The sequence below is a fragment of the Pseudopodoces humilis genome, chromosome 12, assembly GCF_049639895.1.
Source record: "Pseudopodoces humilis isolate 2021_Gansu_Grassland_sample_001 chromosome 12, ASM4963989v1, whole genome shotgun sequence".
NCBI lineage: Eukaryota > Metazoa > Chordata > Aves > Passeriformes > Paridae > Pseudopodoces > Pseudopodoces humilis.
In genome coordinates, this window is record NC_142211.1 from 17,373,663 (window position 1) to 17,392,716 (window position 19,054).

The 19,054-nt window shown below is 47.0% G+C and overlaps 1 pseudogene; it reads left to right on the top strand.

The window, feature by feature from the left end:
• The first annotated feature begins 248 nt into the window (after positions 1-248).
• The window catches only part of LOC148183450 (uncharacterized), a 35,224-nt pseudogene continuing 16,418 nt past the window's right edge, over positions 249-19,054 (top strand).

Genomic DNA, 19,054 nt, shown 5'->3' on the forward strand with positions numbered 1-19,054 from the left:
TCCACTTCTCTCAGAGAAATCTCTTCCCGAACCGGTTGGGGGGTGGGAAAAAAAGGGCCACGTGGGTTTGCTTCCCAGGGGGAGCCCCACTGGAGGTTTTCTCCCAAATTTTGCCCTAAACCAGGACAAATACATTCATTGGCGCCCAGCGCGTGGCACGAGAATGTGGAAAAACCCTGTACTGATTGTACTGAAGTGGCAATTACTTTGTATTGGGATAAGATAAAGCAGTCCCTAGCCATCCAGCCATGCTGTTTGAATTAGTAATGTCTTTTGGGGTGCAGGCCTTCATGTGTTTCTGGTCACTAGGCTTTTTTGAGATTTTAATACCTTTATGGTCCCTTGGTTTATTTTCTTATCCACAACTAGCCCAGGTATTGTCCCTAACACATAGCTTTTACAGTAGAGGGGCACAGATTAGAATAGCTATTGGGCTGGGCCTAGTGATTATGATTTCTAAGAAGTTTATTCAGGTGCTGGAGTCTGTTCCATGTATAAAGAATTCATGGGTATGGTTATGCACCCAGTTTGTTAGAGGAGGAGCAGGGAATGAGGCTTTTCAGCCTTTCCTTTCCTTCTTCTCTTCTGAATTGGTTACATCACTATAGAAGAGTGTTCAGTTTCCCCTGAATGTTAAGGAGACCATCTTTCTGGCATTTAATCTAGTAAGTTTCCTCTATACAGTCTTCAGCCTCTCTAGAATGAGGGCTGAGATTTCTAGAGGGACTGATGAGACCCCTGAACCAGGCGTGGAAAATCCTGAGTGGTGTGGAGAATGGGAGGATAAGGGCCAAATTCTGAAGCAATTTTCTGACCCTATAGTTTGGGATTTTCCACATGAACAAATTCAGAATCCAGCTGAGGTGGGGAAATACCTGAAAGAGAAGTGTCAGGATGATTCCAAGGAAAAAAAGATCATTGCAGTAAGCTGGGCCCTAGCATATGCTTATCATACATTGCTGGATACTGTAGGGCAGCAAACAGGAGAAAGGGGACAGGGAGACAAATTAACAGTTACCCCAATTACTCAGGCTGCAGCCAACCTCCCAGTTACAAAGCTGGTAGCTAAACCAGACAGCAAGCCTCAACCAATGGCTGTTGCTACTAGCACGAGAAGTGGAAAGTGCACGGACAAAACCGATCGACCAGTGGATGATAATGATGATGCAGGAGAAGGACCCTCAACGCCTCCTGACATAAAATCAAGAGTCAAAGCAACTGACACAAGATCTGAGGCTAATATTGAGTCCTTTTCCGTGAAAGAACTTCGTGGCCTGAGGAAGGACTACACTCGACACCTGATGAATCTATAATTAGTTAGTAAGTCCGTCTGTGGGACGCTGCAGCTGAAGCTACAGTTCTGGATGGTACTGAAGCGAGGCATCTGGGGTCCCTGTCACACAATCCGGTTATCGACCAGGGGATGATGAGGGGGGCTAACCCTCACAGTCTCTGGGCACGGGTCCTGGAAAGGGTAGCTCAAAGATATCTGTGTGTAGATGATCTCTACATGCAGCAAACACAGTGGAAAACCATTGAACAAGGGATCCAACGCCTGAGAGAAATGGCAGTGGCAGAGAGTGTTTTTTCAGATGACATACCAACTAAGAATCCAGACTTGGTGCCATGTACATCCGTGATGTGGCGAAAATTGGTACGACTTGGGCCACAAGAATATGCATCTGCTTTAGCAATGATGAAACGGGATGAAAGGCAGGAGACTGTGCTTGATATGGCGAAGAAGCTTTGAGCATACGCAGATGCAGTGCATGGCCCCACACATGCAAGAATCGCAGCTGTGGAAACACGTCTGCAGAAATTAGAAGATAAGATAGAGGAGAATCACAAGAAACTTAGAGAGGATATTAAAGAGGACCTTCTCCAAATCTCAGCAGTACAGATCAGAGGTCCTGGCACTCAACGCAGGCGTTCCCCAGATCGGGAGAGAAGGTATACCCCACGAGCTGAGCTGTGGTTCTTCCTGCGTGATTGCGGAGAAAACATGAGGAGATGGGATGGGAAATCTACTGCGGCTCTGGCACAACGGGTGCATGAATTGAAGGAAGAGAAGAGTCACAAAGGAAGTTCCACTAAAAGGGAAGCAGCTCCAGTTGCCCGTAGCCAAACTGCCAGGTATGATGATGATGACATGTCCGATCCCCTTGAAAAAACCTCCAAGACATATACCCAAAGAAAGAAAGATAACCAGGCTTAGAGGGGCCCTGCCTCTAGCCAGGTAGAGGCTAGGGAAAATCGTGTTTTTTGGACTGTGTGGATTTGTTGGCCTTGCACATCAGAACCACAAAGATATGAGGCCTTGGTTGACACTGGTGCACAGTGCACGCTAATCCCATCAAGACATGTAGGGGCAGAATCTGTTTCTATTGCTGGTGTGACAGGGGGATTCCAGGACTTTACTTTAGTGGAAGCTGATGTGAGCCTGACTGGAAATGAGTGGAAGAAACACCCTATTGTGACAGGCCCAGAGGCCCCATGCATTTTGGGCATAGACTACCTCCGAAGTGGGTATTTCAAAGACCCAAAAGGACTCAGGTGGGCATTTGGGATAGCAGTTGTGGAGACAGAGGGTGTCCAGCAACTGAACACCTTGCCTGGACTGTCCGAGAATCCATCTGCAGTAGGACTTCTGAAGGTGAAAGAACAACAAGTACCAATTGCCACCTCGACGGTGCACCGCCGACAGTATAGAACAACTCGAGATGCTGTGATCCCCATCCATAAGATGATCCGAGAGCTGGAGAGCCAAAGGGTGGTCAGCAAAACCCACTCACCCTTCAACAGTCCCATTTGGCCTGTGTGTAAATCTGAAGGAGAATGGAGACTGACTGTGGACTATCGTGCATTGAATGAAGTGACTCCACCGCTGAGCGCTGCTGTGCCGGACATGCTGGAGCTCCAGTACGAGCTGGAGTCCAAGGCAGCGAAGTGGTACTCCACTATTGACATTGCCAATGCATTTTTCTTCATCCCCCTGGCAGCAGAATGCAGGCCTCAGTTTGCCTTCACGTGGAGGAGAGTGCAGTACACCTGGAACCGACTGCCCCAGGGGTGGAAGCACAGCCCCACCATCTGCCATGGACTGATCCAGGCTGCCCTGGAAAAGGGTGAAGCTCCAGAACATCTGCAGTACATAGATGACATCATTGTGTGGGGGAACACATCAGCAGAAGTATTTAAAAAAGGAGAGAAAATCATCCAGATCCTCCTGGAAGCTGCTTTTGCCATCAAGAAGAGCAAAGTTAAGGGACCAGCTCGTGAGATTCAGTTCCTGGGGGTAAAGTGGCAACATGGACAGCGTCAGATTCCTACTGATGTCATCAACAAGATCACAGCAATGTCTCCACCAACTAATAAGAAGGAAACACAAGCTTTCCTAGGTGCCATAGGCTTTTGGAGAATGCATATTCCTGAATACAGTCAGATTGTGAGCCCTCTTTACCTGGTCACCCGGAAGAAGAATAATTTCCACTGGGGCCCTGAGCAGCAACAAGCCTTTGCCTAAATCAAGCAGGAGATTGCTCATGCAGTAGCCCTTGGCCCAGTCAGGACAGGACCAGATGTGAAGAACGTGCTCTACTCTGCAGCCGGGACCCATGGTCTGTCCTGGAGCCTTTGGCAGAAGGTGCCTGGGGAGACTTGAGGCCCACCATTAGTGTTTTGGAGTCGAAGCTACAGAGGATTTGAAGCCAATTACACCCCAACAGAAAAAGAAATTTTTGCAGCCTATGAAGGAGTCCAAGCTGCGTCAGAGGTGATTGGCACTGAAGCACAACTCCTCCTGGCACCCCGACTACTGGTGCTGGGGTGGATGTTTAAAGGAAAGGTTCCTTCCACCCATCATGCAACCAGTGCCACATGGAGCAAGTGGATTGCTCTTATCATGCAGCACGCCAGTATTGGTAAACTGAATTGCCCTGGGATTTTGGAAATAAATACAAATTGGCCTGAATGTGAAAATTTTGGTCTCATAGATGAAGAACAAGAGGAAGTGACAAGGGCTGAAGAAGCTCCACCATATAACCAGCTGCCAGCAGAAGAAACACGCTACGCTCTTTTCACTGATGGTTCCTGTCGCATCGTAGGGATGAACTGGAAGTGGAAAGCAGCCATATGGAGCCCCACATGACAGGTCACAGAAGCTACTGAAAAAGAGGGTGGACCAAGTCAACTTGCTGAACTCAAAGCCGTTCAACTGGCTTTGGATATTGCTGAAAGAGAGAGGTGGCCAAAGCCCTACCTCTACAAGGATTCATGGATGGTGGCCAATGCTCTGTGGGGATGGTTGGAGAGGTGGAAAGAGGCTAATTGTCAGCATAGAGAAAAACCAATTTGGGCTGCTAAAGAGTGGAAAGATATTGCTACCAGGGTAGGGAGACTACCAGTGAAAGTCCGCCACGTAGATGCCCATGTCCCCAAGAATAGAGCTAATGAGGAACACCAAAATAATAAGCAGGTAGATCAGGCTGCAAAGATACAAGTGTCAAGAATAGATTTGGATTGGGAGCATAAGGGAGAGTTGTTCCTAGCTCAATGGGCCCATGACGCCTCAGATCATCAGGGTAGAGATGCTACCTATAAGTGGGCACAGGACCGAGGGGTGGATTTAACCATGGACAGCATTTCTCAGGTCATTCATGACTGTGAGATGCGTGCCACGATCAAGCAGGCCAAGCAGTTGAAGCTCCTCTGGTACGGTGGGTGGTGGTCCAGATACAAATACGGGGTGGCCTGGCAGATTGACTACATCACACTGCCCCAAACCGGCCAAGGCAAGCGCTATGTGCTCACAATGGTAGAAGCCACCACTGGATGGTTGGAAACCTACCCTGTGCCACATGCCACTGCCCGTAACACCATCCTGGGACTTGAAAAGCAGGTCCTTTGGAGGCATGGCACCCCTGAGAGGATTGAGTCAGACAATGGGACTCATTTCAAGAACAGCCTTATAAACACCTGGGCTAGGGACACATGGCATTGAGTGGGTGTACCATATCCCCTACCATGCACCTGCTGCTGGGAAAGTTGAACGGTGCAATGGCCTGCTTAAAACCAGCTTGAAGGCACTGGGTGGAGGATCTTTTAAAAACTGGGAGCAGCATCTAGCAAAGGCCACCTGGTTAGTCAACACCAGAGGTTCCACCAACTGTGCAGGTCCTGCCCAGTCTGAGTCTTTGTATGTAGTAGATGGAGGTAAAGTCCCAGTGGTACATGTCAGAGGTCTGTTAGGGAAGACAGTTTGGGTCAATTCTACCTCGAGCACAGACAAACCCATTCGTGGGGTTGTCTTTGCTCAAGAACTAGGTTGTAAATGGTGGATAATGCAGGGAGATGGAACAACACGATGTGTACCTCAGAGAGACCTGATCATTGGGTAAAAGGTTACTGCCATCGTCTGTACGTTAAACCACGCAGACATGAAACAGAAGGAGATGTGTTAGTGTTGAAGGTATGAGAAAGTGAAAGATGGTGTTTTGAGTGAGTAAAATGAGAGAGTGGGGAATCCTGCAGCTCTCCAGCATGGGGCCTGGATTCAGTAGATTGGTGTGGGGCAGTGGGTGGAACTGAGGGGAAGTTTTTACGTATGTATATGTGTGCAGAGTTAGAATGTTAGTTTTGGCAGTAAGTCGACGATATGGGGATAAGGGGTGGAATGTTCTGGGTTGATTATGATGTTAAATTGTATCCCCATTCATCCACCTAACCCAGACACAGTGAACCCATGGAAGAAATACGGATACAGCAATTCTTTTTTATTTTGCCCAATGAAAAATGTCAGAATCACAATTTGGGTCTAAAATGTCAGTGTTTCTTTTGCAAACTTTGTGGGTCAAATTCTCCTTTTGAATCCATTTATTAATTTGGGTTTGGTTAGGTGTTAACAGGGACAGCCTCCCAAAGGTACACAGTCCTCCTCAAAGGCGAGATGGGATCCCTGCCCATGCTCTATCTCCGCAAATCAGAAATATGCTTTTAGGGAGGGTTCTTGGATGTGAGAGGAGAGGATCAACTGCTGTGACATGACTTAGCACACTACACCATTGTTTGGCTTTGAATTAGTTTCAATACTGTATTAAGTGGTGTAATTTAGTATATGTCAGTGAGTTATAAGTAAGGTGGATACAATAAGGTGCGGGGGAAGAACCTAATAACTAATTCTTGGGGCTCTTTTTCTGCTCTGGGCAGTTTTGGTAGCCACTCTTCTACAGGGTTCTTAACTACTACAGCTCACCGCTTACAGCTTTTGTGTGGCTGGGTTCTGTGTGTTTTGGGAGCTGTGTTAGGTTTGGGGGTGTCAAAGATGACTGGAAAATCTCCAGATTGCAGTGAGATTCCTACCAAACAGGTGGACATAGGGTCCTTTTCTGCTGCAGTGGGCAAGCAGATATTCTCTTGTTGGAGTGTTTGTGCCAGGGTCACCCAGATGTTCTTTCATGGCTGAAGGATGATCCAGGCAGCTGCCAGACTGCTCAGCGCGAGCAGGATGACTGTTGGGGTAAGGCCCATCGTGGATTTGAGTGGGAGGTAGGTCATCTCTAAAAAAAAGGAAACAAACATTTTTTAAAACATGTTCACAGTCAAAGTGTGCAGGTCAGATGCTAGAAAGGTTTCTTCTTGCTCTTTCCGGCAGCGTCTTCTCTTGGAAGCAACAGACACTTGCTTCTCATCTCTTCTTGCTGGGGATGGGTTTTTGGGAGCAAAAGGCTTTACCCACTTCTGAGGTATCCATCAGGGGCCTATAGGGGTAGACACACAAGCTTAGCCACACCCCCAGGTGACAAGTTCATAGGGGCCTTTGATCTGCCGGATTTCTGGGTCTCTGATTAAAACTAGCGGACGCTGTGACAACTTAAATTGATCACCACTGTTAAAATGCCGAGACACTGGGGAACTCATGTTTTCAAATGAACAGTTTAGGAAATTGATGGTAGACATAGCTTTACAGAGCTTCTGTTGTGGAGACATCCACACTGCCTCACTGCCTTGTCTGGGCAGGAATTGTTTGAGTGTCTGGTGGGTATGCTCAATCACAGCTGGGCCTTTGGGGGAGTGGGGCATGCCAATTTTGTGTTCCATTCACACTGCTGGACAAATTCTAGGAACTCTTTGGATTGATATGCTGGGCCATTATCAGTTTTAATTTCTTTAGGGATCCCCAGCACTGAAAAGGCCTGTACTAAGTGTTGTTTGGCATGTACAGATTTTTCTTCCGCATGAGCAGAGGCATACACTGCTCCTGAGTATGTGTCAATGCTCACATGCACATATTTAAGGCAACCAAAACTGGGAATGTGTGTGATGTCTGTGTGCCACATTTCGCAGCTCTCAAGGCCTCAGGGATTAACCCCGACACCCAGCAATGGCACAGCCTGGAGCTGGCAACTGGGACAGGTAGCCACAATGGCTTTAGCCTGACCCCGTGTCAGCTGGAACTGACGGATCAGTCCTGGCATATTCTGATGGTATTGCTGGTGGCTCAGCTTGGCCTGCTGGAATACATCTGGAAGACGTACCTTTTCGGCTGGGGCGGCAAGGGAATCAGCTTTCCTCTTCCCCTGAGCGATTTCACCTGGTAAATTGGTGTGGGACCTTACATGCATCACATAGAAAGGATGTTCTCGAGTTGAAACCAAACAAATTAGTTTGGAGAGCAACCTAAAGAGATGCTCGTTCTCGATGTCCTTGAGAACTGCCTGCTCTGCTCTGGACATCACCCCTACTAGGTAGGCTGAGTCAGTAACCAAATTAATCGGTTCTAAAAACTGCTCAAAGGCTTGCACGGCCACAACCAGTTCGTCTATCTGGGGTGACCCCTCCACAAACTCAACATCAGCTTCCCAATGCTGAGTCTGAGGATCTCTCCAAGTCATCACCGACTTATGGGATGCCCCAGATGCATCAGTGAACACTGTAAGAGCTTTGAGCGGCCTATGGCTCGTTTTCTCATGAGGAATGAGGTGGAATTCCTCATGAAACAATTTGTGCAATGGTGCATGGACTGATATTTGCCCAATGTAGCTGTCCAGAGATAACTGAAGGTTAGCATTACTCTGCAGCAGGTGCTCAAACATCTCCTTGGTCAGTTTCTCAGGAGAGTGCTTTCCCTCCCCAGAAAGTCTGACTCGGAGCTGAATACACACAAAGTCACAACCAGCCAGTTCCTGCAGCCTCACCCTGGCCTTTTGAATCAGCTCAGGCTTGAAGTGATGTGCCTGTCTTTCTGTCAAGGCCCTTTGTGCTTTTTCAATTGCGGTTTTTGCTTCTGCAGTCAGTTCCCTGGGACAAAGCAACTCTCTCTCCCCTTTCAATAAATTGAGCAGGGGACTCAGGTCTTCATTAGTGAGACCTAGCCAGGGTCTGACCCAGTTCCGGGACCCACATAGTGAATGGAGATTAGCTAGGGTTTTAGGATTGCTAATGATTTCTAATTTCTGTGGAACAACAGTCCGTGCAGTGATCTCCAGGCCCAGGTATTTCCAAGGTGGCATCTTTTGAGCTTTGTCCTCTTGCAGTTGGAATGCAGCAGAGGTTAAAACTTTAACCACTAGGTCAAGTGTGTGTTGGAGTATTGTGTCATTGGGCAGCACACTAGCACATCATCCATGTAGTGCAAAATAACGGCTTCCCTTTTTCAGCACGATCAGGGGTTAACAATGACACCACATACCACTGGCAGATAAAGGGACTCGCTTTCATTCCCTGAGGCAAAACTCTCCAGTGGTATTTCTTCATTGGGGCTTCCTGGTTGACTGTGGGAATGGAAAAAGCAAATTGTGGTGCATATTCTGGGTGCAGGGAAATTTAGAAAAAAAAGTCTTTAATGTTTAGCACTGCCAATTGCCAATTTTGTGGAAGCATTGTCAGGGAGGGCATTCCCGGTGTGAGCGACCCCATGTCTTCAATCTTTTTGTTTATTTCTCTCAAATCTTGAAGGAGGCACCACTTATATTTCCCTGGCTTGTTTATCACAAAGACTGGGGGATTCCAAGGGCTGTTTTTTTCTACTATGTGGCCTTTGGCTAGTTGTTCCTCTACCAGGTTTTGCAGCACCCTGAGCTTCTGTTTACTGAGAGGCCACTGGTTTACCCAGACTGGATTGTCATCCAGCCACATTAACTTTTGGGTAGGACGCTCTACAGTGGCCCCCTCTAAAAACCCTGGGGGTTGTCAGGAATGGTTTGTTTGACTCCCCACTGGGACATGGTGTCTCTCCCCCACAGGAGGCACTTATAGTCAGTGAGAAATGGATGGACACTATCCAATCGTCCATCCTGGCCCTCAATCTGAACAATGCTCTTAGAGATTTTTGCCACTTTTACACCTCCAACACCCTGTATTTTTCCCACCACAGGTTGCAATTCCCAATGTGAAGGCCACACTCTTTCGGGTATGATAGTCACATTTGCCCCTGTGTCAATCAACCCTTCCACACGGAGATGCTCTGATCCATGTATCAGGTTGCACCTCATAATGGGTTTGTCCTCACCAACCACTTCTGCCCAGTAGACTCTTGGTGCTTTATCATCTAATGGAACTTCTGTTGGAACAGGAATCACCCGGGCTATTATCTGCTCTTGATCAAATGGAAGGGTGGTTGTGGACATCTACCCAGGAGAGTGAGGTGTAGCAGATCTCCCTTAATTGTCATGGGAGATACTTAAATCTCTAGGGGTGTGTGTGGTGTGTCCCAAATAACAAAATACCAACTAGCCAGTCCAACCATATCTTGTGAAGTGTCCTGCAGGTCCACTCCAATGACTGTCCAATGGTCAGTTCTGAAATAAAAAGCTTCAGCATTTACAAGTCTAGTTTGGTTCTGTGGCTGCCAAATCTTGTTAGGCATGCGTTTCCCACAATTAATTTTCTGTGGTCCCACACCCCGCTCCCTTTCCTCACCCTTTCCAATTAAAATAGAGGTCTTTTTTTGTTTCATGTCCATCGCTTTTGTGTCTTGGCGCTCGACGAAATAGTGCTTTTTTCCTAGTTTTTTTTGTTGATTTGCTACAGCTTCTTTCTAGTGTTTCTTTTGTTGCTGGTTTTGAGGACAATTCCTCTCAAAATGTCCTGACTTCTTACACTGGAAGCAGATGATATGCTGCAGCTGTTCTGATGACATCTGTGGCTTGTTCATTCCTGGTGTTGCAGCTGCCACAGTCCTTGGGTTTATTGGTCCTGGCTTCTGGTTGTGTACACTGTACAAATCTGCCTTTTTTTCACAGGCTTCAATCATGTCTGCTATAGTGGGTGGAGGATTAATAGGCAGACTCAGAATCACTCTACGACAGGCTTCGTTGGCATTCCTTTGAGCCATCTCTTTAATTAGTTCTGTCTGGGCCACTGGTCCTACCTGTCTCTATATTTGCAGTCTAAGTCGGTCCACAAACTACAAAATCTTTCTGATGGAAGCTGTTTAATATTAACATAGCTAACTTGAGTTTCAACAGTTGGCAATTGGTTAAAAGTTCTTTCTGCCACATCAGATCGTATCTGCAATAAATTTTGTTAATAGTCTCACTTGATCTTCAGGATTAGCCCAAATCCCTTCTCCACATAAATTTTCTAGTTATTTCATTATTCTCTGCATCATGTGCATTTTGGTTGCCTTGCTTAAGTTCAGCTAGGAGTTCTGTTAAAGATTTTTTCCATGAGCTTTCCCAAAGGTCAAACTCGGAGGGAGTCAGTAGACACCGGAATAAATCTTTAAGATCAGCCGGAATTAAATCCTGTGATTTTAATGTAGTTCTTATTATTCCTCTTAAAACTTCACTATTTTTAACAAACTCTTTTTTTATTTTACAAATTTCTTTGATAATTTGGAAACTGAAAGGCTGAAATTGTGTTTGCATTGCTCCTCTGCTGTTATTATATACTACAGGAGAAGCTGTAAGCATATCTTCATCTTCCTCAGGGTTAGTATTCCCTGGGTTTCCCCACCCACACCCACCCTTGCCGGGCCCTGGGGGCCCTGTTCTCTCACCGAGCCTGTGGAGGGGCCCAGCTTCTACCCCGCAGGAGCTGGGTGAGGGCCCATTCCCCCCACCCCAGGGGGCAGGGCCGGGACACTTCTCCCCCTGCCCCTTCGCAGGAACAAGGGGTGTAGATCTCTCTCCCACTACCACTCCCCCTGTGGAGACAGGAGGCGGAGGCATGGAGAGTAGGATTGCAACATCAGGAGGCGGGGTTGTAGAGTGGTGTCTGGCAGGGCGGGGGTATGGTGGAGTGGGGAGGAATGTCTGAGGGAAGAAAGGGATTGTAATAAGAGTTGTGGGCAGGAACTGTTGGGTGAAAGGGATTGTGGGTAGGAGAAAGGGGATGCACAGGAGGATTCACCATGTGGCCAGGTAACACAAGGCCAGTGCCATCTTGGCTCTCAGCCACGTGGGGATAGAGGAGTTCATTAACACTGGGAGAAGGATATAGGGAGGGAGTCCTGATGGTTTGCGCAGAACTATCAGAACTGGGTGGCTGAAGGAGACACATGGGACCAGGACTGGCATTCTTAAGCTGCGTTTCCTGTTTTTCTTGAATTGTCCCAGGTACCTCTTTCAGCAGAGGAGCAGGGGTTTTGGGAGAAGGGTTAGGGGAATCCAGTCTTAAAAACGAGATTCACTTAATGTGATAAATGAACTTGTAAAAATTCGTAGAAATCTAAATAAATATATATGTAGCAATAATAATATAAAATATAAAGTACAGTGTGGCCCACAAGTCCTTCCCAGATCTAGTCGCGAATTCCCACTCAAAAGATAACGACCCTAGCCGGCGCCCATCAACGGAAAAGAATGGACAGGACATGGACCATCAGGCTGACAGGGACAGGCTCGGCGCCCATCAACGGAAAAGAATGGACAGGACATGAACCATCAGGCTGACAGGGAAAGGCTCCGACGAGATACTCATCACCGGACCTGAACACCCCGCCTTGCAGGCCACCGTTGGGGGAAGCAATCAGGCAGACAAAGGGAAAAAGTCCAGCCGAGATATCCATCAGCTCCAACCCGGATCCAACCATCCCATCCAGATGGCCTGAACCAAAAGGAAATCAAGAAACACCCAGAACTTCTTTACATATGAGGAGACTCTGTCCGGACGTCTATTTGACTCTATTCTCCAACGCCAGGAAATCAATTCATACAACAATCAAGGACCCTTGGTGAATGGTGCCTGCCTGGAATTTGGCCTCAAGGCACAAAATCCCTATAAAAACCCCGGACAGTCTACCCTCCTTCGTGGATTCGGGAACACCTATACCTTTGGGTATAGACCCCTGTCCACCCAGCGCTGCGCTGTTTGTTTTATTGTGGTTTTTTTTCCTCATTGTTTATTTTTTTTATAAAAATTGTTTTATAATAAATTGTTTTTTATTTAACCCAAATTTGCCTTTGCATTTATAACAGATTGGTGCCGTGACTCGGATCGGAGAAACTGCGGGGAATCTCGCTGCCCAGGACGGGTACCCCCGCTGATTTTGGCGGCCTGGTGAGCTGAGAGCCCCCGTAGTTCATTCCGATATCCGAACCAAATTTAGGCTGAGGTAAAAACCACAATAAAAAGGAAAAGGATCCGGATCGGAGAGCTCGGGAAGGCACGGAGCCTTCGGGAAGCCGCGGCTTGCTTTGCTCGTAAAACGTCTAGTGTGCACAAAGACACCCACGCAGGAAAATAGCTGTAAGTACTGCTGGTTGAGTGGGCGATCGGGCGAGTGTGTGAGACGTGATCTGATCACGAAGCGAGTGCGGACTTCAAGGCCGCGTTTCCATCCTCCCGCGAGGGAATTGGCCGGCCGCGAAGGAAGCGATACAGAGTGAAAGCTTTTTTTTTTCTCTCGACACACACTCGTAAAACCTGAGGCCAAAGGGTGTCTCGGGAACTGATCGCAAGGAACTAAAAGGGGAAGGATACGTCTTGTCGAGCTCGAGAATTGGTAAACCCTTTTAGTAAACGGACCCAGGTAGAGGTCCAGGAAAGAATCAAAAAGTACCGATTACAAGAGACCTCAGCTCAGCTCGCTGAAAGGTGAGTATCGGCAAATTTTGATTCCTAAGTACACAACGCAGAAACAGATATCGACTCCCGGAGAAGTCGAAGAAAGGTAAGAATATATATATTTGCGAAGTATGGGGCAGAAAAAGAGTAAGCTTCAAAGAAGAAGCACAGGGAAAGATTCCTCCGATCAGGGGGAGGAATCACCAGACATCCCACTGGAGAGTCCCTTGGGGTGGATGCTAAAACACTGGGAAGATTGTCCCCAGAGGAAGGGGAAATCAAAGGAGAAATTAATACATTATTGTATGGAGGTTTGGGGAGGACAGGAGTTGAGAAGTCACCTCACTTGGCCAGTGTTAGGCACATTTGAAAAATGGACGTGTAATAAGTTATTCTCCTATGTGGAGAACAAGGTCCCCTCAGATCCTGAGGAGAGGGAATATGCTAAGCTCTGGGTAAATGTCAGAGTAGGGCTATTTCCAATAAAACAAAAAGAAAAACGTGAGTCGAGAGCTGAGTCCTGGGAACCCCTCGATCACTTACCACCCCCATATCGTGGACCGGCGGGACCTTCCTCTGCAGATCAAGTGGTGCCTTCAGCACCCTTGGGCCCCCGAGACCAACCCACTGAGATATGGGTGTCTCAAGCGGGAGACTCGGGGCCAGCAGCGATGCCGGCAGCCCTTCCCCTTCCCCCGCCTGTAAACACCGTAACCACAGCAACCTCCTCGGAGGTTTTTCCTGCACAAGGCTGGGGATCACCCTATCCGTCCCTGCCGGTCCAGCCGCCACAACCGGGACCCTCCCATACAACGGAGGGGATTCCTCCCTTCAGCCGGGTGGCGGCAGAATTCCCACAATTGATAACAGGGAGGCAATCCACAATCACCAATTCCCCTCCCGCAAGTAGAACCCGTTTGAGAGCGAGAATGACGGATAATGAATGGGGAGAGAGTGAAGAGGGGCACCGGTTGTTCCCTCTTAGGGAAGTACCGACGGCCCCGGGAGTGATCGGTTTTGTGAATGTACCCCTTAACTCTGGAGATGTAAGGGCATTTAAGAAAGAGATGGGGCGGTTGTTGGATGACCCTCTTGGGGTGGCTGAGAGGTTAGATGAATTTTTAGGGAGTAGTATTTATACCTTTGACGATCTTATGGCAATCCTGAGATCATTGTTTAATCAGGAGGAAAGGGAGATGATTAAACAAGCCGGGATCAGAGACTGGGACAGACGCAATCCACAGGGGACGCCAGGTAACCAGAAATGGCCTAGCGTAAGCCCGAGCTGGAATGCACAGACGGAGGAAGGCAGACGGAACATGATGGATTTAAGGAGCATGATTGTACAAGGTATAAGAGAAGCGGTCCCTAGGGGCCAGAATATTAGCAAAGTTTTTAGAGAATGTCAAGGAAAAGAGGAACCACCCACTGAATGGATCGAGAGATTACGGCGAAGTTTACAGATTTACTCTGGGACTGACCCGAACTCTCCTGTGGGGGAGGTTCTGTTAAAAACACAATTCGTTGCTAAATCTTGGGAAGATATTAGGAGAAAATTAGAAAAGATCGAGGGGTGGCAAGATAAAAGTCTCCAGGAGCTCCTAAGGGAAGCTCAAAAAGTATACATGAGGAGAGAGGATGAGAAGCAGAAATTGCAAGCTAAAATTTTAGTAACTGCGGTAAAAGAGGTCCAGAAACAAGAACAGATGCAGGGTAAGTTTAAAACACTACCCGGGAAAGGTCGAGGTTCTCACCGGGCAGCCCCGGCCCCACGGAGAGAGCCCCCTGAATGCTACTACTGTAAACAGGTAGGACACGTTCAGCGGAATTGTAAACAAAAAATAAAAGATGAGAAAATTTTTCAGGAAGACTAGGGGTGTCAGGGGCTCTTTAATTTGGGGACCAGAACATCCAAGGAGCCCTTGATAAAGTTAAAAGTGGGACCCCAACGACAGGAGGTAAGTTTTCTTGTGGATACTGGGGCAGAGAGAAGTACCCTGCAGAAATTGCCATACGGATGTGTGGCTAGCAGAGAAAAAGTTTTTGTAATCGGTGCAAAGGGAGACCCCTTTGAAGTACCTATAATAAAAGATGTGGAAATAGAATCTGAAAATAAAATTTGCTTAGGGAATTTGCTATTAGTAGAAGAAGCAGATTACAATTTGCTGGGAAGGGACATGATTGTCGCTTTAAGAATTAATATCATGATTAAAAACTCTGAATTGGTGGTGAAAATATTTAAGTTGACTCCTAAGGATGAGGAGAAAATAAACCCTGAAGTATGGCATTCAAAAGGAGAGGTAGGAAAGCTAGATATCAAACCTATCGAAATAAAAATCGAGAACTCTGAAGACCCTATAAGAGTTAAACAATATCCCATCCCGATGGAAGGGAGAAGGGGGTTGAAACAAATAATTGATGACCTCCTAAAAGGGGGAACTTTAGAACCTTGCATGTCTCAACACAACACCCCCATCCTGGCTGTAAAAAAGACGGATGGCAGCTTCCGATTGGTCCAGGACCTACGAGCGGTAAACGCTAGGACCCGGACTAGATTCCCGGTGGTGGCCAACCCCTATACTTTACTAAATAGGCTCACACCAGAAGATGTGTGGTATAGTGTGATTGATTTGAAAGATGCTTTTTGGACTTGCCCTCTGGATGAAAGGAGTAGAGATTATTTTGCATTTCAGTGGGAGGACCCAGATACAAACCGTAAGCAACAGCTAAGGTGGACGGTCCTCCCCCAGGGGTTTGTGGAGTCTCCGAACCTTTTCGGACAAGCTTTAGAACAAATGTTAACCCAATTTGCTCTTGAGGACAAGACAAAGCTTTTGCAATATGTAGATGACTTGCTAATAGCTGGACCGACTGAAGAGAGCGTGAGGAAAAGCACGATTGCCTTGTTAAACTTTCTAGGAAGGAAAGGTTTGAAAGTATCAAAATCCAAGCTGCAATTCACAGAGCCTGAAATAAAATATCTCGGACATTGGATATCTCAAGGGAAAAAAAAAATTGGACCCGGAGAGGGGAGCAGGCATCCTTGCATTGCCTGCACCAAAAACAAAAAGGCAAATTAGACAAATTCTAGGGCTCTTGGGATACTGCAGGCAGTGGATTGAGGGTTTCAGTGAAAAGGTGAAGTTTTTATATGAAAGATTAAACACTGACAGGCTGAAGTGGACTGAACAGGATGAGTCCAATTTTCAGAAATTAAAAACTGTTCTTATGACTGCCCCGGTACTAACTCTACCAGATACGAATAAAGAATTCCAGTTGTTTGTGGATGTGAGTGGACAAACAGCACAGGGAGTCCTGACTCAGGAATGGGCAGACAAAAAGAAGCCTATAGGGTTTCTTTCAAAGATCTTAGATCCAGTCAGTCGGGGTTGGCCTACGTGTTTACAAGCAATTGTAGCAGTGGCTCTGTTAGTGGGAGAAGCGAAGAAAATAACTTTTGGGGCTCCCCTGGTAGTTTACACTCCCCACGATGTGAGAAACATATTGCAACAAAAAGCAGAGAAGTGGCTGACTGATTCCAGGCTCCTGAAATATGAAGCCATCTTAATCAGCTCACCCGGTTTAGAATTGAAAACTACTTCTGCACAAAATCCTGCTCAGTTTTTATTCGGTGAACCTCTAGAGAAGTTAGTGCATAACTGTTCTGAGATCGTGGAGCTGCAGACCAGAATAAGACCGGACTTAGAGGATCAGGAGTTAGAAGGGGGAGAGAAGTGGTTTGTAGATGGATCCTCGAAAATTATTGAGGGAAAAAGAAAATCGGGATATGCGATAATAAATGGTGCATCTGGGGAAGTTGTAGAATCTGGTCCTTTGAAAGCAAGTTGGTCTGCACAAGCTTGCGAGCTCTATGCTCTCCTGAGAGCCCTCCGGAGGTTGAAAGGAAAGAGAGGGACCATATACACAGATTCACGGTATGCTTTCGGTGTGGTACACACTTTTGGAAAAATTTGGGAAGAGAGGGGTCTGATAAATACCAAAGGAAAAGACCTAATTCATGGGGAAATAATCCGACAGATTCTAGAGGCAGTCCGGGAGCCGAGAGAAATATCAGTTGTCCATGTAAAAGGACACCAGACAGGGTTGCAGTTTCAAACCCGAGGTAACAACCTAGCCGATAAAGAGGCAAAACGAGCAGCTCTGCTTACCGTAAGTATTCCCAAGGTGACTCCGGAGGAATCACCTGAAATCCCCATGCTCCCTTCAGAGAAAGAGATTGAAGAATTCAAGAAAATAGGGGGAGTCATGAAACAAGGAAAATGGTGGTTACCTGATGGGAGGGAACTGATCCCGAGGGGAGTGGCAAGGAGAGTATTACAAAGACTACACAAACAGACCCATTGGGGAACTCGGGCACTGGCTGATCAGTTCCTGAAATTTTTCAGATGCAAGGGGATTTTTGAAATTGCCAAACAAGAGGTACAAGGGTGTGTGGTTTGTCCAAAAAGTGAATAAATCCAACTCCAAACAAACTGTTTGGGGAGGGCGGCCTCTCTCATACAGACCATTTGAGAGGATCCAGGTGGACTTCACCGAATTACCAAAAATCGGTAGATATAAATTCTTATTAGTAATAGTTGACAAACTAACGCACTGGGTAGAAGCCTTTCCCAGGGCAAGGGCTACGGCCCAAACAGTATCAAAAATTTTATTGGAAGAAATCATCCCTAGGTATGGGATAGTGGACTGTATTGATTCGGATCAAGGAACTCATTTCACTTCAAAAATTATAAAACAAATTTCAGAAGCTCTGGGTATTAAGTGGCAATACCACACTCCCTGGCATCCTCAGAGTTCCGGGCAGGTGGGAAGAATGAATCAGACACTTAAATCCCAATTGTCTAAACTCATGATAGAGACGAAAATGTCATGGATTAAGTGTCTCCCCCTTGCTTTACTAAATATTAGAACAATGCCCCATTCTGAAACGGGTCTGTCCCCTTTTGAAATGTTGTACGGGATGCCATACAAACATGGAATGCCAGTAGGACACCCTCAAGTGGAGGATGTGCAAATACAACCATATCTCATTGCTATCAACAAAAATTTACAGGAACTGCGAAAACGAGGACTGATCCCCCAAAGCGCCACTCTGGGATTCGCAATACACCAGATACAGCCTGGGGATAAAGTCCTCGTCAAAGCGTGGAAGGAGCTTCCCCTCACCCCCCATTGGGAAGGACCTTTCCTGGTTCTCCTGACCACAGACACAGCTGTCCGGACCGCAGAAAGAGGTTGGACGCACTCATCTCGGGTAAAAAAAGTAAAGGAATGCGACACCTCCAAGTGGAAAGTCACCACCCCTCCGGGAGAACTAAAAATTAGACTTCAGCATCACCACAAATGACCAGTGACGACCAGATAAGTTGTATCAACCCTGAGTGTGATTGTTTTCCGTTTATACATTTTAAGTGCGCCTATTGTAACCAGATTTGGGTAACCCACTGTTGGGGAGGGTACAAACCTAAGGGATTGTGTACAAAGTGTCCAGAAAAGGAACAGAATTTGACTAGCCGTCTCTTAATACTTGCCACCAGGGCGGGGTTGTTGGAACTCGACTCTCCTGAGTGGTTCCTACTTTTTCAAAAAGGGATAAGGGGGAAGCTAGACTCCAAGGCAGAAGCTTTGGAAATCGAGTGCCGAAAGACAGTAAAAGTACCGTGCAGGACAAACACGATTAAGTCGTCTCGGTGGGCTGCCTTCAAAAGAAGGTACGCCATAAGGACTACAAGGGCCCCTGAAGAATATCCTTGCTGCCAGGAAGATGGTAATCCCCGCCGTATATTTTTATACGGGCGAAGGGCAAGGCAGAGGGATACACCGGTGGGGAATCCTGATAGTCCTGAATCTAGCCATGTGCTTGACCAAGGGAATGAGCCCCGAGGTGCCTCTGGGGGATCATCCCCTAGGGAAGTGTGAGCGGTGCCAGACTGCCACAGATGCCGGACGAATAATTGACTGTCCTCCAGAACAACAAAGGGGGTTTTGTTTATCCAACGGCACTCAGTATAATCTCTGTGAACTACAG